The sequence below is a fragment of the Falco punctatus genome, assembly GCF_963210335.1.
Source record: "Falco punctatus genome assembly, chromosome: 9".
NCBI lineage: Eukaryota > Metazoa > Chordata > Aves > Falconiformes > Falconidae > Falco > Falco punctatus.
The window spans coordinates 43,108,196-43,136,128 of record NC_137589.1 but is presented as its reverse complement, the minus strand read 5'-3'; the positions used below and the strand labels follow the sequence as shown (position 1 = coordinate 43,136,128).

Below are 27,933 nucleotides of genomic sequence, written 5' to 3'. Positions count from 1 at the left end.
AAAAAGCATTCCTGAAAACCATTTTTCAGTTGCACACACCATTTTTGAGTTTATTTAATTTCTGCAGGCTTGTGATAGGCTGCCATGGGCAGAGAGAGCTTCAAATAGCAGGGTGTTGAAGAAGCAGACAAGCTTCTGTGAAGGAAACACAGTCCTTGAAGTACTTCAGTTCTGAAAGCCTCTCTTATCCAGTGGTAAGTACTGCTGGGAGTAATCAGCAGAGCTAATAGTGTGTGCTCAGAGGAAAGATTTTGCCTGAGTTTCCATATGTCTGTGTAAATCCAGATCCAACTGATAACGCAACATGAACACACTAAATGGAATGAGCTCCCCAGGTGCAAATGGCACAATACAACATGGGTGTTCCCAGCACAGGTGATGCTCACACAAAATGAAGGTAAGCAGAGACATCCAGAGCTCTCTGGAGAGCTTCTTTCCAGAAAACAGACCCATCTGATTTCTATTATGGGAAGGAAACCAGGTGGCAAGAGTTCAACTGGTCACTAGAGAATTATGGGGAATGTCCACTATGTGTAGGCAAAATGTCTTTGCAACATGCAGGAAGTCAGCCAGGGGGTTCAGTTTGGGATGCCAGTGCTGGGAATCGCCACTTCACAGGGAGCGGCCTGACTCTGCCAGAGATGTGTCATGCAGGGCTCCATGGTGAAGAGTCATCTCTCAATGTGCTCTCACAGGAGCTGCAGCTCCAGTTTCAGCTTTAAACCTGTTCTTTGTGTGCTGCTAACTGTAGTGCTGCAACAGCACAGAACTCAGCATGGGCCAGAAACCCAGCCCAAAAGGCTGGGTAAATACTCGGGGCTAAGCACTAACAATACTGTTAGTCACAGCAGCTGCACTGCCTGCAGTGCCAGAACAGGGCTGCTTAAATCCTGCCCAGTACTTCTGTCACTTAGTCGCTGCAGTGACTGCAGAGTAGACAAGCCCCATTAGAAATAATGCATAAAGGTTAATGAAATATTTGTAGCTGTTTTAATAAGTGATTAGTCTTTTATTGCATACTGTTACACAGTCCAGCAGAGCAATAGATTGTTTTTAATTGTAGCTTATCATTATCTATGGTAACTTCCACTGATGTGCTGGTAACCATTTTGGACACATGCTGCTTATATATATATAGCAAGCCAACAACTTCAATTAATTATTTATTAATGCCTTTTAAGCTGCGTAGAACTGGTACCATAACATGAAGCATAATCAGGGCAGCTCTGCAAAGTATCTGTGGTATTGCAAGTCTGGCTGGGAGTGCCCAGAAAGATAACTGTGCTTAGCAGGAGCTCACACAGCTGACTGCAAGGGCAGTGTAAGCAGTGGGGCTGTGGGTTTTGTGGCATTTTAGGAAATCTGGAATGCTGCCACGCTTATGTGGGAAATGCCCAGCTCAGCCTGGTGTGTCTTTCCCCAGATGACTTCATAAATGAAAAGCTAAACTGGGTCAGCCTGAACAGTGGCCTGACTTTAAACTGTGCCCTAGGCATCTGCCTTGGGCACTAATGGAGACAGGACACTGGCTAGATGAGCCTCTGGTCTGATTCAGTGTAGCTCTGTACCTGTACCAAAACTTGCTAGCTCAACAAGTGAGTGTCTGTCTAGGCATTTCTACAGCACCAATCCTCTAAGCGCCCTGCCCAGTGTCTGTGTGACTGCTTGCTGCGTATTTCCAACTGAAATGGCAGTTCAAGGATGTGTGATACAGAAGGAGTCCATCTGTCAGTGAGATAACTTAGGGACTCTCCCTTATGCTCATGGTTGGATGCAGGCTCCCACCCTTCTGCTTTCAGTGGTGCCTATGATTTGCCTGGCAACCCCTTTGCTTTTAAAATGTAGACCAGTGATTTGAATTTACGCAGAGCCTGAGGTTTGTGTGGCTGTTCTTGCAGTGCTACCATGTGAGTACAGTTTTTAGGTATCTATGCACAGAGAGCAGCTTTTCTCATTGTTAACTTTGATTAAATAAAAGCTGGTGAAGAAACCTCTGAGCATGACTCACTATCTCACTCTCTGGGTCTTGAAGTCACTTCTTAGAAAATGAAATGGGGAGAGATACTGTTGCATCCCTCTGATAATTGTCTGCAAAGAGGGTGATATGCGTAATGATCTAATTTTATCATCTTGTGGTTTGAAGAACCATCAGGACTGGTTGCAGATCTGTAATTAGTGTACGGCTGGTAAAGGATATCTGACACAGTCATTACCAGTTCTGAGGCAATATGGAAGACAGAGAATATGAAGGGGAAACTCAGCTCAATGTACTTATTGACTCATCAGGCAAATGCTGGTGTGTTATCGGGGCTGATTAGCAATCCGGTTACTCTGTGATCTCACTGGGCCACAATAAAACCGAAGGCGGTCATTAGCTCTTATGAAAATTCCCAGGGAAGCATCGCTTTGAATGGTTCCTGTCTCCCTGTACAAGCCTGTGGACACACGGATGGCTGAGTCTGACAGTGACTCCACTTACCCATTTATTCTCCAACTTTGGCACTGCACTCACTCGCCTGGCTCCATGGGCTAGAATTTGCCACATGATCTTTAAAAGCATTGGAGAAATGACACAGAGGGCAGGATTCATGCCTTAGGATTACTTTCACGTGTTTGTTCCAACCCAATTCCTGCTACTTTGCAAATCCAAGAGATTGTAGGGATGAGACTTCCTATAGAGAAGGTAGTCCTCACCCTTTTGAAAAGCCTATCTGTTTTAGCAGCAAAAAATTTCTTGATATAGCTACAGCAGCAGACAAAAAGATGTACATGTGGTTTGCTTTGGTGCCACTTTCCTGAGGAACAAGGACATGAGTGAGCTATAAATAAAAGATTTGTAGGGACACTCACCCTGGGGCAAATGTCCAGCTTCAGTCCAGTGCCTAAGGATGCTGAGCTGGTGGAGACAGCAGAGTGAGGAACAAGGACCCTGGAACCTGTAAAACCATATTACAGGTCTGCCTTAACAGTAGCCTTACTAACACATTCCTTTTCCTTCAGACTGATCCCAGGTCAAACAACCCTTCTGCTTTGGGACAAGTCTGATAAGTATATTTCTTACTGATCCCATCTTAGCATGGTTTTTTTTTCCTTATTCTGCAATTTACTGCTTTTGAGGAACAACTGACTGATGTGGTGCTAAAAACAAGGGCAACACTTTAAAAGTCAAGAGTGCCAAGAAAAGGAGCTCCTTTTGTTCCAGAGCTGGGGAGAAAGCAGCTCCAGTTCAGCAGACAAAGGACCCTCTGGGATAATAAAGTGCAAAACAAGTTCTTGTTGCTTCACAATCACGGACACAGTTCTACACCTTGTCTGAGAATCTTCTGAGTCCCAAGATTATCCTAGAAATCCTTTCCTGTTAATCCTGGGTCCTATCAAACAGTTTTCACAGCCACACCAAGCATCTTTGTTTAATGTTTCATTAAATATCTGTGGATAGGTCTCGTTTTCATGCTGAAAGGTGCCACATGGAGGACAAAAAATGGAAGCATGCACAGAAAAAATGACCTCTCAAACATTCACCTTCTGCTTTTCTCAGCTGGGCCTCAGGGTTTAGGTGCAAATGAGAAGCACCATGGTCTTACCACCCCCTCCAAGTAGCATTAAGTATCAATAATGGAAGTGCTTACAGATACCCTGTACAATTCAACCCTTATCTTTTATTTATAGCTGACAAAGCTCAGAGAAGGAAAAAAAATATCATCATACTTTAAATAATAGAAGGTAGAGGTATTAAAACTACCCAGGCAGTTACAGTAGTTGCAGAAATGTCTCCCAGCAGACCTGAGTGTGCATACACTGACTGCATTTTTAATTTTTAAAACATATTTCTTTCAGAATTATTCAGCAATACAAGAAAGCCACTTTTATGGGGTGATAAATTACTGTAATAAAGTGTCTTTTGTCCAAGCATACAGAAAGAAAGCCATTGCAGGCAGCAAAGACAGGCGTTAGCCCCCAGAGAGCCAAGACCCATAAGCAGAGGAGCATGTTGATTTGTCTCACATGATTTTAATTATTTTTAGAGCATCCTCTCTGGTTTTTAACTGCAATTTTGCTTTCAGTTAAAATTTATATGAGGGTTTGATTTCTCTCTGAGTTTTGAATGCAGTACTAGACCTTTGCACTGGTTCTGGAGAACTCTGCTGCCCCTTCCCTCCAGCCCAAGCTAAATGACACTGTACCTGTCATTTACGTGCAATTAGAAATACTTTGATAAGATTTATATTCCTTTGAAAGTTTAGAAACTTCTTGCAAGTATTAACTGAACAAGGAATCATGAGTGATAATTAGGGGTCTGAGCCAGCTCCCTTCAGGGCCAGTGTGTTTTTATCACAGCTACATCCATCATTTCAGCAGGCTGGTGTATGATTACGCATGCAAATGGAGTCACTCAGTTCTCAGTGGACTAAGTGCCAGTGGACACAGGGCTTTTTTGTTGTCCCTCTGGACAGGAGTGTCACACTTTCACCCTTTGCTTCTCTATTAATCATCAGCATTGTTGTTTTGTAAACCCAGATTATCTTTAACCCCAGTCCTATATATACCTATATCCCTGTTCTGCACGTAATTTTTGCCCCCAAAGCTATGGCGTTTGAACTTCAGAGAATAAAGTACATTTAATTGGACCTATTATTTTCTTGCAAAGGCAAAGCCTTTCAGATCAGGCTTCAGCCTCTCTGTGCCAATGAAAATACACATGCCTAATTATTTCCATTTTTCAAAGAACCTCAAAGGCAGCTGATGAAAGGAACCTTTTGCAAAAGCTCACAGCAAACAGAGTGAAGTCACCTAATGTGCAGAGAGAGAAAGCAGTGATCTCCTCCTGTGTGCATGGGGCCAGTGACGCTTTGCATTGCCTTGAAAGAGGGTGTCTCACTGTTGCTCTGGAAAAGAAGATTGTTGGGAAATGGTTGAATTCATGTCACCAGAGAGTTTTTAGGGGGTTTAGAGCTTTTAGGGCATCAAGCCTTTTGGAACAGGACAAAATGTTTTACCCTGCTGCTGATGCCTGTACCCACAGGAGGCACAGCCCATTGTCCAGATTAATCAGGTGATTCTTCCTCAATTTGAGAAAAAGTTTTTTTCATTGCAATATTTATGCTAACAACTTCGGCTTCACTGACATTGTACTTTTCCTTCTCTAGGTGTCATATACGTATTGAGTAAGAATTTTGCTGTTGCCCTGAAAAGCTCATTGTCTTAACAAGCAGTTCTGCTTATGAGCAGCTGAGGGTCAGTCTGAGCGGTGGTACTGCAGAGTTCCTCAGTCTTCTCCCATTGTTGCCCACTGCAGCCCAGCAGCCCTGGAACACCCTCTCAAGCCAGTCTGAGAGTCTGTTAGCATCAGTTAGCATCTGTTAGCCTCTTGCATGTGTGTGAGCTGAGATGCCTTGCTTTTCTGTTTGGGTGCCAGGTGCTATTGTTTGAAGGGTAGCATGGGTTTCTTCCACTTAATAGTGGCTGAAAACCATTCCCTATTATGTTTATCTTATTTGGCTTTTAACATACTCATGTCTTCCCCAGGCCTAGCAGTACTGCTTTGTATTCTTTGCTGCAGCTAACGTGTGACACTTTCACCAAGGCAAGTCACAAAACCCTTGTCTGTTTTCTCGGGCTGATGCCTGAACTGGATGCAGACTCAGACACTCACACAAGCGCTGATGGACGGGCAGAGAGCGAAGCCCTCTCTCGCTTCGCCCCCCTTATGCAGTTGAGCCATGGCTTCATTGCCATGATGGTCTGTAACAGTGCTGTCACTGATCACTGAGCTGGGAAATCTGAGAGCAGCCTGACAAGGCACTGCCAATTCTCAGAGGGAGTCACAACAGCCTGCCAGGTCAGGGATCTCTGCATGCAGTGGCCACAACCACCTCTGCATCAGTGTCTTGTCACTGAAAATCACCTCCTGCAAAGCGAGCGCTTCCCCTAGAGCAGGTAGGGGAGGAAAACAGCTCTCTGCCACCCGCGGTTTAAGTCCTTTCTCTAGCCCTGACACCAGGCCTGCCTTTGTATGGGAGAGCTGGAGATCTTTCAGCAATGACAGCCTACCCCCAGCTGGGAGGACGGGAGGGAATACCTTGAAGCTCTGGACTGCTGCTCAGCTCAGGAGGGAGAAGGGAGCAGGTGGGAATTCATGGCCTGTTGCATTTTTTCACACAAAATGGAGGACGAACAGTGTCCTGTTCAGCTCTCTGTATACACCAGCATGCCCCACTTGGCTTCTACTGCTGTTACCTGTAGCTGCTCCATCCACTTCTTTTGCTGTCAATGGAAGATTGATGCAGTCTGGAAGCTTTTGCCCCCCATTCTTCAAGGATAGTACTTATTATGAATTTGTTAGCCTCAGAGGACTTGGCTTAGGCCCGGACAAAGAGATTTGTAACAACAGAACACACTTGAATTGAAACAAAGACTGAACTCAGATAAAAACTATTCTGGATTTTTTGGTCAGCCTGCAATCATTTGTTCAACTTTTATTGACTTTATCTTGACTATTAGAGGACTTTTCTCCATCTGGACTTAAGCCCAGCTGGACTTAAGCATATGCTTAGGCTAAATATGAGTTAAATTACTGTGCTGAATCAGGGCTTTTCTTCTTTCTGAGTTATTTTGCTGTGAATGCATTTTTGGTGCACATGAATATAAACTGAAGCTGTTATGCTAATAAAGTTGAACCTCCTGATTTTAATATTCTACATTTCTTTTCATTCTACATGGAGACGGTGATGACTTCTTTTGTATCTGAGATTTACATGCAGTCCCATATTTTAACAGTGACACATAATTTACATGTGATTAGATCAAAGTATTTACTTCCACCAGTTTTAAAACAACAAAATCTGATATAGAATATGCCTATTTTCCACACCTTTTAAGTGAATACAGAATAGAAATAGCAGCTTGAAGTAGCAGAAATTTCAAGAGATCTGAGTTTAAGAGAGAGGTTTCACTGCACTATCCTTCTTTCAACTGCTACTGTCATGGCTGGGGAGTGAAAGTGGCAATGTTTTTAGAAATGTTTCATGAAATATTTTATAAGTGCAGTTTAAATTACTTTTTAAGTTGGGTAATCTGCCAAAGCTTTACATTGTTAACAGAGAAGAAGAAATTGCTTCAGAGCTGACTGGTGTGCTCAGGAGATGGGAAAGCAATTCCTGCCGTGAATTCACTGTGCTTCACACAGAGTGTATTCCAGCATCTCTTAGCTATGTCAAGAAGCATCCCTACCTGGAAAAGATAAGCATGTTTTCTGAGCTGCATGGGAAATGCGAGTACATCTGAATGGAAATGAACCCAGACAACATGCTGTCCCAAATGGGCTCCACATTCCTTTGATAGAAATTACTATTGAGAGACGGGTGTCTTGTGCTGTTCATTTCAGATTAAATACAACTGGAAAAACTCAACATTCCTGAACCTGCTTTTTCTGATACTCTCTGCTTAAAACCTCTTTCTGCCAGGTGGGTCAATTGTTCTGACGGTTTGTATGAAGTCTTCTATGCGTCTTTCATTCAATTCTGATTTACTGAGTCCTGCTGCAATCCCAGTTGGGTGCCCTGGCAGCTGCCCCACGTAATCCCTGTGCTGTGCACTCACAGCTCCACCTTGTCCTAGTTGCCAGGCTGCAGGATTCATTTATTGCATGCTAGCCTTTTTGCTCCTTTTTGGTTAGGATAGAGCTATGGAGAGCTAAGACACTGCCGCCTACTTTACATTGTCTGTCATTGTTGGGTGTTGTCAAACCAGTACCTTCACCACAGGGCTCACAGCAGCCGGCACTTCAGGCATTCGTAGTAACATTGCTGGTCCCCTGGACTGCAGAGCATGGCTAATGTCACGGGGGTTTTATTCTGTAGACCTCAGCTGATCAATAGGATTTGTCTGAGTAGTCTCAGGCCCTTGCAGGAGAAATCCTTCCTTGCTTCAACACAGCTCTGTGTGTGTAGACATACGCAGGACTCTGTATACCAGGTGTGGTGTGTTGTGCAGACCTGAGCTGTTCCAGGCTGTGCTGTAATTGACTTTGAACACTGAGCGAGACCTAATTCGTCTGTCTCACAATTCCTCTCATAACACAAAGGAATCATCTCTCTCCACTCTCTGCCCAGGCACAAGGAGCAGATAATTAATTCTCCAGGGTAGGGATGGGGCTCTGGGGAGGTTCCAGAGGCAGAGTCCTGCCCTTGGAGAAGCAGGAACAGCTGCACTGGCCCTCCTGGTTGGGGATTTTTTTTCAGCTTACCCAGATAATAAGATCCTTTCTCCTCTTAACCTCTTACCTAGAGTGCAATTAGGGGTAAACAGAGCCGGCTGCTCTGTAAAGAAAGATGTGCCCTTAATCTGGCAAGAACAACTTCTTAATTATTAAGCCAACAGTGGGGAGAGTGGTCTGAGTCTCTCTGAGCCAGGTGAGCAGGAGAGCCTGCAAGACTCACCTGGCTCAGTGTAAACTCCACACAGTGCTTTGGTGAGATTTCATCTGCTGAACAGACTCTGTGAAGCAACAGGCTCACCAAGATTAGTCTCGGCCGGAGTACAGTGCCCATCCCTCCCTCCAGACCTGCTCACAGAGACTGTTGGTGATGTCCATGCTGGTCCCAGCAGCCTGCTGGCAGGGTCACATGTTCTGCCGTGCCCTGCTCTGCCCAAGGGTTGCTGTGTGTGAATGTGTTCCATCATGTGTGTGTGCACGGTCATGCTGGTTTACCAAATCCAGTAGTCTCTGCGGTGGTCTCATGGGAGCAGACAGTTAAATGGATCACAAGACACTTTCCACCTCTATTATCTGATTTCCCCTGAATGCATTTGTTCAGTCTCTGCTACGCTGTTGTTTGGTGACAGCTGTGCTCAGTGAACCATTGTCTAAAAGCAGAGTGCATCCAGTTAACTGCTTAACCTGGTATAGCAACAGTAAGAGTTTAGCTGGGAAGCTCCCCCCTGCGCTGCTTCTGCCTCTGTGGGAATTACTATGGGAGCAAGAAGTAAGACCAGTGCTGAGGGATTAGATGGACTTTTCAGCCACATCTTTCCAGTGCTGTGGTCCCGGGCTTTTCTGCACAGACCTTTTGTGAGTTTTCTTTTCTCCCAAATAGCAGAAAGATAAGCTGCTACTGCAGCAGATGACTTACATAAATGTTAATGAGCATCTAATGTGTACAACATCTTCCTGCAAAAAGGGATCAAAGGTAGGAGAATTTTGACAGGTCTTATTCCGGGGAGCAAAGGAAGCCAGTCAGCCCAGGGGCCAGAGCTCAGCACTGGAAATGGCAACTCTAAATGCAGTTTGCATCCTGGCTCTGTTTACCTCTTCCAGGCACCCTTTTTACTCTCTGCTTCAGTGGCCTTACAGGTGAGCAGGACTTTTTTTCCCCATGAAAGCAATATTACTCTCTCAGGCTCATTTTTACAGCATGTTGCTGCTATAGCAGCATCAGCCAGTTCCCATCTCACACTGCAGCACCCACCTGCCTGGATGCTGTAAGGACAAGCAGCACGTGGGCAGACCTGGAGACACACATGCCCCTGCTCATGTAATCCTTTCCCTCCTGAGGCATGTTGGGTGACCGAAACAAAGCCCTTTGCAGTCAGAGAGAGCACAGGGAGGATGTTGGACACATCCCTGATTTTTGTGAGGGAGCAGGATCTTCAGCACAGCATCCAGCTATTCCCACTGACAGTCACTGGTTTGTTGTGGGTATTGTCAGCAAGGCCAAGGACTAGCGAGGCTTTAGATGCTGAGCTCCTCTGGCTCTCCTGGCACCTTGCAGGGCAAGGTTAATGCCTGACTTGGTTTCTCTAAACCCTGCCCATGCCCTGTCTGTTCTGCCTGACTCCTCCCCACCCTGCTGGGCTGCAAGCCTGCTTGAGACATGCTGTCTGGTTACTGATTTTACACCCGTCTTATCTGGGTGTCTTCTTTACTCATCAGTTGGCTGAAACTTCCCCACACTCACCCAGTGATAAACCCCAGAGCTTGTGGGCTTAGTTTGATGGCATCTCAGGTTAGGGCTACAGCCAACTCCAGTGTTGATAAAGGCTATTTGAACTGATATCTGTAAAAGCTTTACAGCTCCTTCCATTAACTGAAAGCAGGGCTTTTTCTCCTGATTTGCAGAGTTCTGGTCCCTGGAAGGAAAGGGGACTAAGGTAGCCTGCTGGACCCCAGGTGGGAGCGCCTAAGCATGGCCTGTCCTCCCTGGACCCGCCAGACTCTGAGCAGGAGGCCCTCCATCACCCTGGCTGGTGCACATGATGTGCACATGATTAAAGGGACGCAAATGATTTAAACATCCCATTTCCCATTTCAAGATGTCCGTGACCCTGTAAGGCAAGATCTGGGAGATTAATTATTGCAAATAGTGTTGTCAGCAAATTATGCCTCTTTCTCTGTTGTTCCTGATCAGATCATGATAATTGCATTTATGCTTTGAAATGACTGAGGTAGTAATGAGGAGTTCTTGGTCTGCAGTTTGTTTGTGACAGGAAACTGCCAGCATGTACAATTGAAGTTTGCATTGCTCTGGTTTGACATGCTGTGCATGTGATACCGTTTCACTTCCCAGACCAGGTAAATATAACTCATGGCATCAGGTGCAAAAGCTGGTTTATAAGCCTGTAATTCCCTTTATGGAACATTCTTTCAGGGTGGTTTAGGATTTGCTGGTCTGTGATCATTCCTACCAGTAAACTGGTGTTCCTGGGATGTTCACTGCAGGCTAATGTCAGAGGAACATTTTATCGCACAAAATACAGCCTGTGCATGGTTTAAAAACCTTTCTCTATAATGAAAAAATAAAAGTGAAAAATGTGGAGCATTAGGGCTTTTTCTTAAAAAAAAATACTTGGAACATTTCCACTAAAAACATTCCCTAAGAAAATGAACATTTTCATTCCAGCCTTCTGATAAGCACATTTTGCATGGACAATACTTCTCATTTCCTGCTTGCTTTATGAGCAGTCCTGTGTCTGACTCATTCCTGTCCATACCACCTGGCCAGTAGTTTCTGGTAAGAAAACAGGCCAATAGGTGTGGGAGTGACTGATCTTCCTCTCGGAGGACCATGGGTCTCTTGTTTTTTTCTGTGGTTGTATTTCTACTACTTTTTATTGAAACGTAAATAACCATGAACAGCACTGCTCTCCCAGGCTGACAGTTGGCTGCGGAGGGGCAATTTTATTGTTTCTCCTCAGGTAGCTGAGCAGATACCTTCCAGCTGGAGCAAAAAAGAGGATACAAGGGGTATGTGCAAGCATCGGCGTTTCAGTCATCTCTGCTGCTAGGTCTGAGATTGCATTCTGACAGGAGAACAGGGATGTATGACTAAAGAGAAGGAAGTTGTATCTGATAAAAGGCCAGGCCTGGGAGGAGATGGCAATATTTCATTATTCTGCTCTGGCTTAGCTCTTTCCATGCTCCCTGGGTACATATCACCTACTAGTGCCGCGACACAGCTTCCAACAGTGCTGCTGTAGCTTAGCAGCTTCTCTGGTGTGCTGTGCACTTGCTCAGCTCTGCTTCAGAGGAAGCTGCCATGGGGGGTGGGTGCAGACTGGGATCCAGCACTGCTCTGTAGCTGCTTGGATGGTGCATTCTCCAAGGGGAGCTGCTTGGCTAGGCTGGCAGCGTGGCAGGGAGCAGCACTGTGGCAGTCCCTCCCAGCAGCAGGGGCAGGGGACTCCTCCACAGGCTTTGCAGCCTCGCCTGGAGCAGCAGCATGGGGCCCTGGTACAACCCAGTTACCTGACTCCACCGTGCACCAGACCCCAAGGTTAAGACCCGGGGAAAACTCTTCAGCCCTCCTGTTTCACCAGGTCTGCAGGGACCCGTCCTGACTGTCTTCCCTCTTCGCTTAGCTGGTTGCTGACTCTTGAGAATGCTGACATCCCTTGTCAATGCCATGGGGTGAAATATGTCCATGGCTGGCCCCAAAGGAGGCTACATAACCTGCCCGGTCACTTCAACAGTAGATCCTCTCCGGCCAGAGTAGCTGTGAGGGCTGCTCACACCGGCAGGCAGCGAGGTGCGGGCCCTGCCCGGCAAGGGGGCAGCCAGCGGAGAGCAGAGTTGGAGAGGCAGTTGCTGGGGGCGAACCCCCCCCTGCAAGGCCTGACAAGCCTCTGCCCACAGCAGATGTGCCAGGCCCCAGCAGCCTCCAGGAGATGCTGGCACAAACTTCAGTTGCCCTGGGATTTTATATCTAAGCCTAGGGATGTCAGAGCTCTTCCCTGAAGCAAAGCAGAGGGTGTTTGGTGAGGAGACAGTCTTTGCATTCTCCTGCCTCCCACAGCAATCCCCTCTGCTTCCCATCTAAGCAGGGGTAGAGACGTACCCTCCTACCCATCTTGTTTTCAGAGGCAGCAGATTGGTTTGCCTCCTGGTGCTTCCTAAAGGAGTTCTGATGTGGCAGGCTGCCTCTTGCAAATGAGCTGAGCTGCAGCTGGGCAACTAAAATAGGTCCCAGTTTTCTCCGACAGACCAGATCTGGCTTGCAGGTGGCCTGCACTGAGTGCCAGCATGCTGGAAACTGTTACCATGAGCAGGGTGGCAGCCGGAGCTCACTGGACTAGTAGTAGTGGCTCCATTATCCGGCACATTGGAGCCAACTCTTAGCCTCTCAGTTCCCAGGCACTGTGACATATGCTGTCTTAATGCCTCCGGCAAATTGGAATCAGCTTGGCTTTTTCAAAAGCCCTTTCATACAAAGGGCTGACATTTTCTGTGCTTTATTCTGGAGCCGGTTTGGGTTGTTAAAAATCATACCCAGTGGGTACGAGCTGCCATACCTCCAATTGCCTGTGGGGCTGCCCTGTTTTTATCTGTCTTTTTTTTAAAAAAAAAATTGGTTTAAGGAGAGGGCACCACTGTTTTGAAACTGTAAGAAGACTTTCCAATAGATCTGGAAATGTGCTAGTGGTAAATACCTACCTGAAGAACAAACCACCCCCTGGCACCTCAAGGACAAGGCCTCCAGCTGTTCAGTTATTCAGCCTGGATCATGGGCTCCAGCTGTAATTTCTGTTCTGCTAGCTTAATTCTACACCATTTTTACACTCGCTTTTGAAAAATGCATGTTTATTTTCTCTCTGCCTTTCCCCATTAGCTGTAAATGCCTTTCAGAGGGTCACACTCTGAAGTGCACTTGTCTTTATAAAGCTGTTCACAGTGCTGCATCAGGACACCTGTCTGCAGAGAGGATGGTAGGAGCCATGCATTCAGGATGGATCTGTCTGAGTCCGCTCACAGTGCTGAGCCAAAATGGAGCAAAAAATGGGAAGAGCAAACCTCTCTTATTCTGTCTGAATGTCAGCGTGCATACGTACAACAGCAACAAACGTATCGCAGGCCTTTGTACTCATCTTCCAAGAGACTGGGAATGCTGGATGTGCTGTCCGCCTTCTCCTTGGATCTTCATCTGATAATGTGTTTTCTCATTTACTTAGTAGAGCAACTCCTCTTCATTTACGTTGCAGCAAGGCCAGTGTGATCATTTTCACAGCAGGGGCATAGAAATCAAGCAAGGCTGTGGAAAGAGATGTGGGAGAAAAGCATGAACTGAACCCTCTGGCAGGTCGGGACAAGTGTCTTCACAGGATTTCAAAGGGATATGCTATTTGAATAATGATAAAAATAGAGTGGAATTAGCAGAGACCAAATTGGGCTGGGAAGTGCAGTGTACATTAAACTTCTGAATCATTTTTTTGACGGGAAGTGGCATTGTTTCAGCCCTCTGACTCCATGCTGGCCAAAGCATGAGGTCAGAGCAGTGACTAATCTCTGCAGCTCATTTTGCTTCTGTGTGTGTTCCAGGAACAAGGTGGTGTGTCGAAGCACGACTTTCACTTCTGTTCTACACTAACTGTTTCAGACTCTCTGATTCTGTATATTGATCACAGATATTCCAGACAGCTCTTTTGGGGTGAGTGGTGAGATCGGAACAGACTTGTTTCCAGTGCCTAGACTGGACAAGCCTGTAGACAGTTCTGGTCTAAGTGCCTGTGTGGGTGAAGTACAGGTTAGGCTTGTGAATGATGCTGACTCAGGTGACACTGAAAATTTCTTTTCCTGATTGCTTACGCCAGGGAATGCTCCTAGAAGTCAGCCCAGTTCTCAGCTGCCCCACAGGGATGAGTCAAATGGAATCTGGACTGCTCTAACTAGTGAATGTATCGTGGAGGACAGCACAGAGCAACCTGTGGCTGGGCTATGGGGGCCATCTCTCAACCCAGGCATCCTCTGGCAGGCAGCCTGGACACCCACAGTCTCAGCTGAAAATGCAGGCCTGTCGGTTCCCAGCACCTGGGCCAGGGACACAATTATCATAGGCTCCTTGAACTCCTTCCCTATACCATGCAATGTGGAAAATCCCCTTCCCCTGCTACCTTGACCACAAAGCCCCTCTAACTGGATCCCTGCCGCCATGTCTCCTCCTCGTGTCCCTCTGCCTTGCTTGCAGGGAAGCATTCTGTCCCTGAGGGAAGGCAGCTCCTGTCATTAAGGGACTGAATGCTTGGTTTTCTCTTTGGCTCATTCTTGCATTAGCTCAATCCCATGGGCTATGTAGAGGACCTGAAGCTAAAAAGGGCTGATTTGTCTTCCTGCATCATCTAATGGCTGTTGCCCATTTATACCATGCTCTAGAGCTTTAGGGAGTCCATTAGATCACCCAATTGAAGTGGAGAAAAACATGTCCTTTCTCTGCCAGTGACTCCGTAAACAGTAAGAAGAGAATTAAACCCTCCCCAGTAGAGAGGTTGCTCAAACAATTATTTACTTTGAGCAGGCATATCTATATTAATTTGCTTTGGTTGGCTTGATTTTCTTGATGAAGATTACAGCAGATGAGTTTTAGAGGAAAATGAATTGCTTAACTGCCATTCAATACCAGCGGTGTGTTTCTGTGTTTGTAGAGATTTTTAATGGAGATGCTTAGTTTGGGATGAATGAAATATGAATGGAAATGTATGTGTATCTATGGGTATGTGACTAAGCAGTAGTTTATATTTAAGCACATTGTTAAGTGAGTTAGCGGGGAGTAGGTTGTTGCTCAGCTGGCCAAATATTCACAGACATGTATGACTATGTGTTTTCTAGGCTCTTGTTTCAATTTCCTAAAAAACAGCAGGAAAGACACTATCACAGCACTGCAAAAATGGCACATATTCTACCTGAAACAATTTGTAGGATTACATTTAAAGACAATGGATTGTTATATTCCCTGTTTTGACTTGTCATTTGGAAAACCTTAAGCGAAATATTTTCCAGTGATTTGTGTCAAAGTGTGATTCTGGCACTACCCTCCCAGATTTCTGTGGTCTTAGTTCTTCCTTTTCATTGCTCAACTGCTGAGTATACAAATCAATAACTTGTTATTAATTCCTTTGGGAAAATTAATAGCTATTAGAGGGATTCAACTAGAGGTGCAGGTGGTTTCATTTTAACATTAAAATAAGACTTAAAAGGTAACTTCACATTAAGCTTCAGCTTCAGACTGTGCTTCAAACTCTGATTTTCACTGGTGGAAAATGGAAACAGGGAGGTAAAATAGGAGCCTCTGCTGGTCTCACAGCCCTGCATGGACACGGACATACTGAAGAGCATCCTGGGTTTCCAGTGTTTGATACTTCGATACTGAGCAAAGTAAACAGCATGTGCGGAAAGGCAGCTGTGTGTTGGTCCTGGCTTCTGGAGCTCTCAGCTCTATGTCTCTGCAATTGGAGATGAGACAGAGTTAACTTTTTCCACTCCTTGGTCAGAGCCCAGCTGCCCTTCTGGTTAAGGCGGATGTCAGTCAGCCATGACTGGCGCTACCTCTAGAGTACCTCTGACTTGACTGAAAAGAGGCAGTCTTGGTAATCTCCTGAGGGACCTGGCTTTCCTTCAGTCTCTCATCTTGCTCTGCAGATCAGGAAGCTCAGAGACATGTTTGTTAAAAATCTTCAGATGGAAAGAACTGTCTTGAACCTGTGGGATTTTTCCTGTCAGTGTCCAGAAAAACATCTCCTGTCCCCTGTCATCCCTGGCTTGCTCGGTAGGATGGGGATCTTGCAGAGCTGCCTTGTCTGGCACCACATGGCAGTTCTTGCAGCTTAAATTGTTAACACTGAGCACATCAGAACAGCATTGGATCAGAGATCCCACTATCCCATGGCCCTGGGGCTCACTGGGGCTGTTGTCGGCATGTGACTCGCTCTGCACAAGGCTCTGTGACTGAGCAAGACCTTTGGTCCTGCTCCCACTGTAATAGGGCAGCTTTGAAAAATCCCTGAATAGATGTTTCAGAGCTTGATAACAAGGTGATAGGTGTCTTAGAAATACCAGATTGAACCCTTCTAAGTTCATTTCGCCCTGTAAGCTGGGATGGACCAAGATAATTTCAGCATTTCATTGTGTCATCTTCAGTTTAATACACAAATTACTTTATGTGGAGTTGTGACTGCAGGAACACATTACTGTTTCCTGTCCTGGTCTTAGCAATATTGAATTTCCCCAGCTCTACCAGGACTCAGCTCCTCATGCCAATCACAGAGACTGGTCATTAAAAATGGGAAAGAAAAAAAGGGAGCTGTTCCTGTAAGCTGTGTGCTCCAGCTGACGGGGAAAGCAGGAAGGAGGATGTGGGCTTTGCTCCTAATCAGCCAGAGACATCGCACACTGAGAGACAAATGCGGTGGGTTGCCTGAGACAGGCCTGAACCACACCCCAGCCCCAGGAGACCTTGTTTAAACTGTACCTGGACCTGTCTCACTGGTCCAGGCTGTCTCTGCTGTAAACAGGTCTTTGCTCAGGAGCTCTCCTGACATATCGTTGGCATATTCTCCTTCTCTCCCCACAGTTCTCCCACTCCCCAGGGTGGCTGGGCAAGATATGCTTTCATCTCGTATCAAAGAAAGGGACTGTGCTGTAAAAAGCCATTGCTGCTGGTGAAGAGAAGAAACAAGCTAGCATCGTGTTATGGGTGAGATTTGGAGGGAGAAAACAGGCTATCACCCAGAAAGTGGATCTCAGCCCTGGCCCGAACTTATCAGCTTTTAATGCCAGGGGACATGAGCCTGTGTACAGATGTACTTTTTTGTCTTTTTTTTCTTCTTGTTTGCTGAAGGGGAAGAAAATGAACCAAAGAATGAGAATGTAATGGAAGAGAGAGGGGTTTGAAGTCCAGGGGAGGAGAGCACTTGTATTGTGTGAGCAGGACCCAGCCAGCGGCTCTCCTGTCCCAAGCACGAGCACCTCAACTCACTGGCTGCTAGGCTGGAGACTCAGAAAAAGCTAGGCATGTATATGTGTGTCAGAGTATGGGACTGACCCTGGAGATGATGGAAGATGTTTTATCTGGAATTTAAGGAAAGCTTTTTGTTCCGTAGCAAACAAGCCAACCATGTGCCATGCAGTCTGCCAAGGCAATGCTCCCATGCTGATGTGGGGGCTCTTAGGGTGTGTGCGTTGGCACACCGAGGGGGCTGCGTTCTGCAGTGCCATAAAGCAGCTATACAGTAGCAGTAGAAACACTGAGCCTGGGGCCCCTATAGCAGGTTGTGGGAGCACAGCAGGCACTGCTCCAATTTGACAAGCACAGTGAGTGATTAATGAGCCAGGGAAAACAGGGTGACACATGCAAATACTAGAGATCTACAGAGGAAATTCTGAGGATCAAGTCCACCTTTGTAAACAGAAATATCTCTATTATTGGGGAAGACAAGAAGGGAGCAGAGAAGCTCTGTGACTTCCCCAGACAGTCTCTAATGATACTTTCTGCAGTTTGCATCAATCCAGATTAAGCTTTGGGCTGACACAGACAGATCTTAACTAGGCTCTTGTCCAATGGAGTTGCATGTTCCCCTGTCCCCTGCTTTCTCTGTTGCTGAGCTAGGCTCCACGCCTGACAGAGTAGCTGCACATCCCTTTGAGTGGCTAACCCTGCTACCCTGATTGCTCTGCCAAATGAGGCTCTTGTTTCACTGCGATGAGGAGTGCTGCATTGATGAGGACAGTCAGTGTGCAGGAGGAAATGGGTTTGGTCTGTAACTTTAGTTGTTCCAGGCAGAAATCGGAGCAGCTCAGAGAACTGCTGAAGGAGGCATGCTCAGTCTCCCAGGGTGCCTCTGCCAGTGTAAGGTCACTTACACCGCCGGCCCCTAAGAACGACTGTTTCAGTGATGGGCTAGGCCTCAAAAAAAAGCTCCAAGTTTGGGAAACAATGTCATATAGAGTTGTGGTCAATGGGAAATGCCATTGTGGTGGCCTGGGATGGTGATGTGCTGATCTGGGACAGAATGAATGGTGCAGAGCAGTGCTCCTTCCACCTCTGTGCTGGGAGCAGGAAATGTGGCTCCTAGTTTCTTAGCCCTGAAAAATGCATGTCAGGTTCTGCAGGAGCTGCACACACCACAGACCAGCCCAGTTACTGCAAACCTGTGCAAGTGGAGCTCTGCATCAGTGCTCCGAAGGCACCACTAACAACAGCTGCTTTTTGACAAATCGCATAGGACTGTATTCTCTTTCAGAAAGAGATTTCATTGTGGCCTCTAAAGAGGAGATCAGTAATTATTTCTCTGCTCTCCATCTGGGGAGGAAAGTCCCGACCTTCTGGCACATGGTTAGATACTGAAAATGGTTTGCTGCCAAAACAAACTTCTGAAAATTTCCCATGTCGCACAAGGGGGGAGAAGTTTTAGTATGAGATTTTCAGAGCTGTCTTGGAGTCCATTTTCTTTAGACAGCAAATGCAGATTTGAAAATCTGTGCTTTGGTGTAAGTAAGGTTGAATAATGTGGAAGCTCCTTGAGCCGTACTGCAGTTGTCCTGGGACTCATCCACAGACAGTTGTGGATTCATTTGCATCAACTTGAGTCTTCATCCTGTGCCTCCTGCTCATTCAAGTGACCTCAGGGGTCTGTGGTGCCCTTTCCACCATGGTACAGTACAAAAGCAGGACCTCAGCACAGCTTGGTAAACATGGAGTAATTATTCTGGGGCAAGTGGGGACATGAGAAGCATGACTAACATGTCATATGTCAGTCAGGGATGCCCATATCTTTAGCAGATAAGGAAGCAAGGCAATTCACTTTTCCAGGCTTGTGTTATCTGGAAACTTTCTCCCAGCTGGTGTGAGTCTATGGTAACACAAAAGTGGCTGGTAATTGCAATCTGCACAATGCACATGCTGCTAAGGTGAAGCCTTCTACTTCTTGAGAAGGCGTGAGCTTGGAAGGGTTCTGGGCTTGATTGTCATTCTAGACAAGTGTATCCTGACATCCTTTCCTTTTTACTATAAATCAGAAGCAAAATGAATAAATTAGTTATTGAAGTTCCTTGTGGGCTTCATTGATGCAATTGCAGGTGGAAAAGACAGGTAACATAACCAGAGGGAATTGGTGTCAAGGCAGCTCCTTACAGACCCAGATTATGTCACCAATCAGCTGGTGAAATAAAGAGATTTCCCGCGTATATTTAGTAAATCAACATGACAATGTCATATACAATCGGAGTTAATTAGGCAAACCTTCTTGCTGTGTATAGCATATCTCATGCCTTAAAGGTAGAGAGGCTTCCGTCATTACTGCAGCTTTGCAAGTGTCAGGGGGAGCTGCCTGGTTGCAACTCTGCAGTGAAGGGCACCTACAGCAGCATCCTCCACAGGCTGCTGCTCAGAGCAGACCTGGGGAGCTCTGGGCTGGGCAGATTCATGCCACCAACCCCAAGAAAGCTGAGGCCTGGCCAATAGTACTGGCCGCTGTTGTGAGGGGCACTGCTGTGGTTTGACGTAAAGGGGAGACAGGAATCATTTGTGGGAAGCCTTGCGTTTCTCATTTAATCCCTGTGTTCCCTGTGTTTCCTTAGCCCCCTGTGAACCTGACCTGCTGTATTGCCAAAAGTCACATGCTTGTCCCCCAACAGCACCCACTGTGGGATGCTGTTCCTGACATGTGAGACTGGCTTCTCAGGTCAAGGAGGGACAGAAGTGACAATAACCCCTGCCCCTACCCGAGCTGCACACAGCTTCCTGGCATGTCTAGGGCAAGAGGCATTTGATCTCTGAAGACCTCTTCCTCGCCTGTGCCCCAGGGAGGAGAGGCCAAGTGTAGGGCAATGGAGTGCCTTGTCCAAGGTCAACCCATGTCAGAGCTAGGAGCCCTCCACCATTTCCTTGCTCTGACCGTGGGACTCCCATCTGGTTTGATTCAGCTGTCAACCCTGGAGCAGAGAGTGGCAGTAACAAAAGGCTTTTTCAGACATAATCCCACTAAACGGAGACAATCCTGTTACGTTTCCAGGCGACAGGAATTGAGACTTTAGTGCCAGAGTGTGAGGACTCTGCCCTGAGGGCTTTGTTTCAGGACTTAATGTCAGGTGATCTCAGGGCCAGCCTGGTCTTTGTGCCCTAAAGCAGCACAGATGAAGCCCCAAACATGTATTTTTAAACTGAGTAAAGCCCAAGAGGTGTGATACACAATCTGGGATGGGGAGGAAAAAACAGACCAGCATCCCAGTAAGAGGGATTAGTCTGGCCAAGACAATAGCAGCCGTGAATCTCCAAGGGGCATGGCCTGACATGCCAGCTGAGGGCTGGGCTGCCCTCCCCATGCCAGCTACACCAGCCTGCCAAAGTTCAAATGTCTGACAAGCATCACACTGCAGGTCCTGTATTCCCAGCCCATGTGTCCCCGATCCCCAGCAGAGGCCAGTTAATACCCAATTAACAGGACTCTTTCTAATGAACTGAGCCTTAACTGCCAGCCACTCCATCCTTTAATCTCTCCCAGCCGGAGTGGAAGTGCTTGGCAGGTGTCACTTCAGGCTGAGGTGACAGGGCAGATCTAGCTTGCCAAAGTGCAGCCACACGTCTGACAGCTCCTCTACCGAGCCCTCCTCCCCCAGAAACACGATTTACCCCAGGGCAAACAGCACATGCAGCCCTGTTGCCATGTTGGGCCCTGAAGGCCTGAGGAGTTCATCTCCCCCTGTCCCTGCCACCTGGCTGGGCTGGAGCCAGGACACATTACCTGCCCAGCCAGGGCAGCTTTCCTCAAATGACTGTCTTGGCCAGTCACACTCTGTCCAAGCTGTTCTTTGGTACCTGCCTGCCAGAGCCCTCTTTTATAGCCATGCTCAGTGTGAAGGACTCAGTGCCACCACGTGCCCCAGCATCCTCTTTATGGCACTTAGTCCCCAAATGCAGGAGTCTTCAGTCCCTTGTGTAAGGCCCAGGGATGCAAGGAAAGATGAACCTCCCTTCAGGAGGTATGGCTGGCCCAGAGACCTCGTCAAACAAACCAGGACTGGGTGTTTTCAGCTGTTATTTCTCAGAACACAGGGAAGCCACACAACCCTGTCTCATGGGTCCCCTCAGCACCTCAGAGGGCTGGATCTTGCTGTAGGGAGCTTTAGAGGTCAGTGGTTCAGGACTTAACTTGGCTTGGGGAGCATCAGAGTGAAGCTGTTTCTGCTCTACGGGAGTGGCTGTCTTGCTTCACAGGGACTATTGCGCAAACCAGACTTTCCCCTCCATGTTGATCTCAAAAGTAGAAATCTGAGAGATTGTTACAAGCTAGGAAATCCCCTTACATGTCATATATCAGTTCCCCTTGCCTAATCTCGCCTCGCAGGAGGCAGTGTGCATGCAACACATCCCAGCAGCCTCAGACAGAGCAAATTGTGAAGATGCGTACAGTGTAGGTGCTGTGGAATTTGGATTTTGGGCCAAATGAGGCCATAGGGAAAGAAAGATCACATGAATAGTAATTCTGGTGGCTAGAGGCATCCCACACTTTTCTAGTGCCTCTCTGGCGGCAGGTAGCAGCAGCAGAAGCCAGTGGTGGGTTGTGCTGGAGGCAGTCCTAACCTGAGTGCCTGGCCTGCTGTGAAGATGTCTGACTTGGCGCTTGAGAGCCAGGGAGGTTACTGCTTTGTGAGTGGGGGTTAGTCTGTGGGTCTGGGAACAACAGTCATTCCCAGCCTGACCCCTCCGGCAAGGTGCCCGGAGCCCCACAAACCACGTTTTTAGACCGCGAGTTTGTGAGAGGTGGTACTTAACATGCCAAAGTGACATTGTAGCACCCCAAATCATCGTTAAAGATGACTCAGTCTTCTGCATGCTGGGTTAGCACAGGGCTTATTTCAGCTCAGCTGTACCAGTGAGTTGAATTTATTCTCCTGGTTGCAGTTCTTGAGTTTCTGAATTTAGAAAGCAATAGGTGGGATAAGGCCTCACAGGATGTAGCTTCATCGTGATGAAAAAATAAGCATTATCTAAGAAAGTACTTAGACTGCATCCAGGCTACCAGGCAGAGCAGGGGACCCATCTTAAACCTTCTGTGTGTCATGCTGAGGAGGATTGGAGCATGGCTTTGAACTACCCCGAGTAAGTCCTACTTTGAGTTGTTTATCAGAAGAGCCAGATTAGGTTCCACAGGAAACAAACTTCCCATCTCTCCACAGCATGGCAGAACACTGCAGGCAGGAGGGGAACTCCCCTGGGTCTTCAGGGGTGACAGTGATTACTGTATGATGGGCATTTTCCTCTCCTCAAACTGTGCTGAAGAATTAGTGAGTGAATTCAGGTGCCTTTGTCCCACATAGAAGGAATTAGGATTTGATAGTCCTGTAGAAATGGACTGCTCACCTCTCCACAGCTATGGTATGGATATTTCTGGCTTTCCCCTCAGCGCTCCAGCTGCTTAACTGGTGTTTCTGGGAGTCCCAGGAGCTGCCATGTCTGGATACAGGGTGAGGGCTGAGTCTCCAAGTCCAACAGATAATCACACAGTATCACTGTATTATTGTATTTCTTTCATCTGTAGATCTCGGCATGCTTCAAATATACTAACACCATCCCGGGAAGAGTGAGATGTGTTAACCAAGCTTACCAATGGGGAAAGTAAAACTCCAAGAGAAGGAATGCATTTAGACACTGGCTCCTGTCTCTGTCAGGTGCCTGCAAGAAGCTGGGCCAAAAAGGATTTGCTTAAAGCCCCACAGCAAATCGCTGGAGCAGATCTAGGACTCTGTGCCCCCGCCTCTGGCTGCCTTAGCCACAAAATAGCTCCATCCCTCAGACTGGGAGAATATTGTCTCTTAATTAATTCACAGGGCTTCTCCAGATTTTTGGGGAGTTTGTAAGAGCAAACCTTTGAAGTACTTTCTTGAAGTATTGGCACAGCCCCAGAAGCTGTGACACAAGCTGCTCACACTCCCAGCACTGTGACAGTCTCTAGCCTGGTCTGAATTTATGTTGGTGCCCATTGCCTTGATGCTACGCAGAGCCAGGCAGCTCCTGCTGTGCAGCTCCGCTCTTCCCCCAGCCTGGCAGAGAAAGGTTTGAGCTGTTCAGTCATTGTTTTCTAGGAGCCACTAGCCTAAACCTGAGGAAGCAGACTGGATCCTAAGGGATCGCTGAAGAGCAGTAGATGGGATCCTGTGGGATCTGTGCAGACATATTGCCTGAGCAGCTTGTGCAGCTCCCCCCACTTTGCAGCTAACAGTGTATAACAGAAGAATTGAGTGTGAAACAGCTTCCCCGCAGACCCCATTAGCCTGCGCTGGCAATTGCCAACAGAAGGCCAGGCCACGCAGCCCTGGAGAGATGCTTGAGCTAGCATGGCGCATCTTGTCAGAGCTTCCCAAAGCAGGAGGGAACAGAGAAACAATGAGCGGACAACTGTACCTTTTTTGCTCCTGGGCACAGGGCCGCTGCTCGCCCTTTGCTTCCAAGCAAAGCCCTGCTCTCTGGCCCCTGCTAGCAGAAGATTCTCTGAAGGAGCAGGCTGCACCAAGGATCCTTCTGCCTCTGGTAGGGTGGGGCTTCTCTCTGCCCTAATTTTCTCCCAGATGAATTTCTCCTGTGCCTCTAATTAAGCTTCCTCTTTGGCTTGGGAGTGTGGACAGTCTGAGCATTTGTAAATTACCCCACCCACCAGACAGGCTTTGTCCACCTCTCAGACCTCTAATTATTCTCTTCAGCCCCTAGAGATGAGAGATCTGCTGGAGACAGACTGAGCAAAGAATATCAGGTGCGACAGACCCTGCTCGGACAGCAGCCCTGGAAAACATGGCGGCTGCTGCTGCCCAGCACAAAGGGCTGTTCAAGTATAACCTGAACCTGTACCAAGCAGAGCTCTGCGTTTGCACATAAAGAAGAAAAAACTCTTCCCTGCTTGCATGGCTGGGCTGGGCTGCGGTCAGTGCCCCCACACGGTGTGTCTCGCAGGCAGATCCCCTCCCACAGCAAGCGCTGGGCACAATTTCCTGCCCAAGTGCAGAGCTCGTGGCAGGTCTCCCTGGGCTGTGCACAGCCAGCTCTGAGCTGAGTCTCAATGTGCAATGTGCATCACTGTGATGCTCTGATCCCAGGGAAAAAGGGATGACTGTCCCTGCCCGAGAAGATGACCGGCAGTTGGAAGCACCAGAATAAGTAACTCCTGTTTGCTGTGTCCATAGCTCCCCAGCAGCAGCCCTTCAAGGAGCTCTTTGGGTGGGCAGGACAGCATTTTGAAAGCAGTGCAGGAGGCTGCTTTGGGTGAGTTTAGACATAATTATTTAATATGGCATATGAGATTCAGTTCACCATTTGAAAGAGTCACGTTGCAAGTTACTTGCAATCCCTTCTCTGCAGCTCCTTCCCCAACGTAGCTCAAGCAGCCTTTGTGTGTGCATGAGTATTTGGATTTGTTTACAGGAAGTATTTGGAGAACGTGGCCATTCTGGGTTTTCTGTTTTCTTATAAACAAACATGCAGGCAAAAGAGCTGGTCTCACACACTGGGCTGTGCAGGGCAAGGAGTAAAGAAACTTGCCCAGCTGGGCTTGACTGGGGAGGCACAGGGAACACTGAGCCCAGCGACTCCTGCTCTAGGAAAAAGAGGTCCAGGAGCCCTGCCCAGCACCTGACAGCCACTGCCTCGGGCATGGCACAGGAAGGGTGCATCTTTGGGGGAAGAAGATGCAAGCAGTGTGTTTGCCCTCTCCCCTCCAGGGCAGGGCAGCTGCTGCAAGATCACTCTTTATGCAAAGATTAAAAGAAAAAAATGCACCTCTCTGAGCTAGCTGCTTTGTCTAAGTCTTGAATGATTTTCTGTCACTAGGTATCAAACTGTAGTTGAAAGGATTTCCCGTTGACATTTAGCAGTATTAAATTACAAAATAACCACAAGTCAGCCACTCAGTATGATATAAACAGTGGGATTTGACAGAGCTTTTTCTGGCCTTGGGGACCAATTTACTCATTTTTACAGTCCCAACTCCAGTCATCCGCTGGTAATGCACAGTGCCTTTTGGACACCATCTATTTGGAATTAGAGACACATATGGCAGAGTGTAATTACCTATTTATTCTGCTGCTGAATCAGCAAACTGAGGCTAGTTAACATTACAGCTCATAAGCCCCTTTCATAAACATGGGTCAGTGCTGGAACTGGGCAAAATTAATGCAAAAGAAAGAAAGAATTCCTATCGAAAGGGGAGCCAAAAAAATCAGATGATTTAACAGGGAAAAAATGGACTCTCAATGCTTTCTGCGAGGAAGAAATCTGAGGAACCACAGCCAGGCTTCTGGGAGGAGGGGCCTGGACCATCGCTTATTCCCACTGGTGTAAATCGGGAGTAGCTGTGGAAATGTCTTGCTGAAAGTCTAAAATAAATGAGAGGGAAATCAGGCACATTGGCCAGAGCTGCGGCTCAGCTCCCTGAGGAAACAGGCAGCTGGTCTCAGCTTGGAGCTCTGCGTACTGCCACCCCACAGCGTCCAGCTCAGGCCTGGCTTCATGCTGGCTTTTGGGGTTGGACTGCAAGTCACACTTGTTTGCACCGAGAATGGATTTAGCCCCTCGTCACCAGCTGTGACGCGGTGGCTGGATGCACACAGGATCGTCTGAACCGGGGCTAAGCACACCCCTGGCTTCCTGTCCTATTTTCTGCCACCCCTTGAAGCCCTGCATGCAGGTTAATAACCAGAGGCAGAAAGCGCTTTGCAACTCTCAGCGAAGCTGAAACATTTCCTGGTGAGTAAATGGCAAAGCAGCCAAGGTGGGGAAGGCTGCTCTGGCGGGATGGCTGTGGAGAAGCACTGCTTGGCTGACGCGCCACAGGGGCTTCCCCAGCCTGCCAGCCACGCAGAGAGCCCCAGCCTGCAGGATTCCACCTCCCCAGACAGCTGCAGAGTGTGACGCTAACGTCTCTGGGGAAGCAGACAGGAGTCGGGGCCACTCCTCGTGCTTTCACCCCGTGCTCTGCCACAGCAGAGCCCAATCCCCAGTTCCAGCACATTTCCTTCCACTTCCCCCATGCAGCCTACTGCGGGACCATGTGCTTTAGATGAATCAGGGTTTTGTGAAAGCAAAAGTCCGCCACAGAAAAAGGAAAGTCTCCACCAGCTAATATGGGATGGGAGGAGGGTCTGAGTCTCTTCCTCCCAGCACCCCAAGCTGGGTGCATCCATCGGCCGGGCACTCCGGGCTTCTTCGGCAGCCTGGCAGCACAGCCATGCCCTGTCCTGCCCTGCGTGCCAGAGCTCCACACACCGGCAGGAGCTGCCACCAGGGACACGGAAACCCAGGCGTGATCCCAATTGACTGCAGAGCAGCCCAGACCTCCAGCCCAGCAAGGAGGCTTTACACCAGCCTTGGGGCTGCACGGCGGAGTGTGCTGGCACTGTCCTGCAGAGCCGTGTGGCAGAGAGAACAAGGGCGCTGGGGCTGCGCTTTTCCTGTGCCGTGTCGTGTGTGCAGGGCTCTGGAGAATCTCGGTGCCTGTCCACCCCTGACTGCAGGATCTAAGGGCTTCTGTCTTAATCCAGGCACTGGCATGTGGGTGTGGGCACTGCATCCTTGTTCCTGGGGTCTGCACATTTAGAGTCCCTGGATATGAAGCATTGTAGCAGCAGCGCTCTGTGGGACTGCCCATGAGCAGCCAGGCGCGTGGCCATGACAGTCAGGTAGTGAAAGGCCGTGTGCCCGTCAGCCTGGAGTACAGGAGAGGTGTTCTAGGATTAAGTAAAGTTTGTGGTGTCACAGTGTGACATGCACAGGGGTGGTGGCTGGAGAGTGGGGAGGAGGGTGAGACGAGGCTTGTCAAACAGGGCACAGAGTCAGGGTCTGCTGCGGGCTCCAGGACTGGCACACAGCACAGGGAAGGGCTGGCTGCTCACAGCACTGCCCAGAGGAGCAGGGGCGATGCTGGGCAGAGGCAGCAGGAAAGGCAGACCCTTGGGAGGGCCGGGAGAACGGCTGAACACCACAGCCGTGGAGCTAGCTCTCTGCAAGGGCAGGGCTGAAGCCTCTCTCGTTTTTCTGGTTAGTGCAGTGATGTGCCGGGCAGCGCAAGCAGCATAATGCTGCAGGCCTGGCGGGAGCTTTCTGTGCAGCAAGGGCTTGGCAGCAGCTCGGCCAGTTGAGGGCAGGGGAAGGAGGCAGCTTCCCTTTCTCTCCATATGTAGCAAAGAGGCAAAATAATAGCAGGAACCTAAGTTGCCAGCATAAAAGCAAGAGACTATTCTGGAAAGCACCGGCTAAAGCTGTAGGAACACGTTTCTCCTCCCACTGACTCTGAAAGCTTTGCAGTGATTAAGACACACATCAGTGCCAGGACTCCTCAGTAAAGCTGCTATTAGGTGGTTTACCTGTGGGACGGAGCAAGGTACAGGGCTTCACAATAATCTGAAGCAAGACAGAAGAGGTGGCATTGGTCCCTGTCTCCATCCAGCTGGTCCTCATTCAAGCTTCTCTCTTGCAGGGAGTTGTGTGGGTCCTGGTTTGGAAAGCACCTGGGAGCTGTGCTGTACACAGGTGGCATATTGCAGCACTTGGCCTCATCTGGAGTCTCACCTGGCTCCTGCTATTCCAAAATGGAAAGGAGCAGTTTTCATTTCCTCTCTCTATGTTAAATTTGCCACGGTGGCCAGTCACTGCCACAAACAGAAGGAGGGAACTGAGTTCCTTGGCT

At 48.0% G+C, this 27,933-nt stretch overlaps 2 long non-coding RNA genes across 2 annotated transcripts in view; one reads left to right on the top strand and one right to left on the bottom strand.

The window, feature by feature from the left end:
* The window catches only part of LOC308069325, a 66,870-nt gene extending 59,461 nt beyond the window's left edge, over positions 1 to 7,409 (top strand). The window contains exon 2 of the long non-coding RNA XR_013930342.1: positions 68 to 7,409. This is a non-coding gene — a long non-coding RNA (uncharacterized lncRNA). The remainder of the gene's footprint in view (positions 1 to 67) is intronic.
* Positions 5,147 to 27,919, bottom strand: LOC308069326. The gene is made up of 2 exons (XR_013930343.1): positions 27,611 to 27,919; positions 5,147 to 13,523 (listed from the first exon to the last, which is right to left on the bottom strand). It is a non-coding gene; the product is annotated as an uncharacterized lncRNA (long non-coding RNA).
* Positions 27,920 to 27,933: the final 14 nt, after the last annotated feature.